Here is a 1,116-nt window from a genome sequence, read left to right as displayed (position 1 = left end):
GCTTGCAAAACAAAACGCACGTGTAAGTAATATATTTACCGTGTTTTATTATTTTGCACGAGTGCGGTAAGTCATAGCTGGGTGCTCACGATTCACGGGTCCAGCGTCGGCGTTGTGGCGCGGCAAGCGTGCACTGGTGCGGTTGAGAGGGAGGGGTGGAAACCGCGTTAAACTCGTCTCCGTAGTTGAGAGGGAGCGGCCAAAGCAATGTACAATCGTCTTTGTAGTGGAGCTGGGAGGGGCAAGGATAAGGGACGAAGACCGGGGTAACATGTCGGATGCGATCATACCAGCACTAAAGCCCCGGATCCCATCAGAACTCCGAAGTTAAGCGTGCTTGGGCGAGAGTAGTACTAGGATGGGTGACCTCCTGGGAAGTCCTCGTGTTGCATTCCCTTTTTAATTTTTTTCGCGCCGCTTGCAAAGCAAAACGCACGTGTAAGTAATATATTTACCGTGTTTTATTATTTTGCAGGAGTGCGGTAAGTCATAGCTGGGTGCTCACGATTCACGGGTCCAGCGTCGGCGTTGTGGCGCGGCAAGCGTGCACTGGTGCGGTTGAGAGGGAGGGGTGGAAACCGCGTTAAACTCGTCTCCGTAGTTGAGAGGGAGCGGCCAAAGCAATGTACAATCGTCTTTGTAGTGGAGCTGGGAGGGGCAAGGATAAGGGACGAAGACCGGGGTAACATGTTGGATGCGATCATACCAGCACTAAAGCCCCGGATCCCATCAGAACTCGGAAGTTAAGCGTGCTTGGGCGAGAGTAGTACTAGGATGGGTGACCTCCTGGGAAGTCCTCGTGTTGCATTCCCTTTTTAATTTTTTTCGCGCCGCTTGCAAAACAAAACGCACGTGTAAGTAATATATTTACCGTGTTTTATTATTTTGCACGAGTGCGGTAAGTCATAGCTGGGTGCTCACGATTCACGGGTCCAGCGTCGGCGTTGTGGCGCGGCAAGCGTGCACTGGTGCGGTTGAGAGGGAGGGGTGGAAACCGCGTTAAACTCGTCTCCGTAGTTGAGAGGGAGCGGCCAAAGCAATGTACAATCGTCTTTGTAGTGGAGCTGGGAGGGGCAAGGATAAGGGACGAAGACCGGGGTAACATGTCGGATGCGA

At 52.6% G+C, this 1,116-nt stretch overlaps 2 non-coding genes across 2 annotated transcripts; both read left to right on the top strand.

Moving 5' to 3' along the window:
• Nucleotides 1-276: 276 nt before the first annotated feature.
• LOC119347229 lies at nt 277-395 on the top strand. Its single transcript, XR_005168215.1, has one exon. It is a non-coding gene; the product is annotated as a 5S ribosomal RNA (ribosomal RNA).
• Nucleotides 396-692: 297 nt separating this feature from the next.
• On the top strand, nt 693-811 carry LOC119347230. The gene has a single exon (XR_005168216.1). It is a non-coding gene; the product is annotated as a 5S ribosomal RNA (ribosomal RNA).
• Nucleotides 812-1,116: the final 305 nt, after the last annotated feature.

Source organism: Triticum dicoccoides, unplaced genomic scaffold, assembly GCF_002162155.2.
Source record: "Triticum dicoccoides isolate Atlit2015 ecotype Zavitan unplaced genomic scaffold, WEW_v2.0 scaffold60721, whole genome shotgun sequence".
NCBI classification, from domain to species: Eukaryota; Viridiplantae; Streptophyta; class Magnoliopsida; order Poales; family Poaceae; genus Triticum; species Triticum dicoccoides.
Note: the sequence above shows the minus strand (reverse complement) of the source record. Positions and strands in the feature narration are given on the sequence as shown.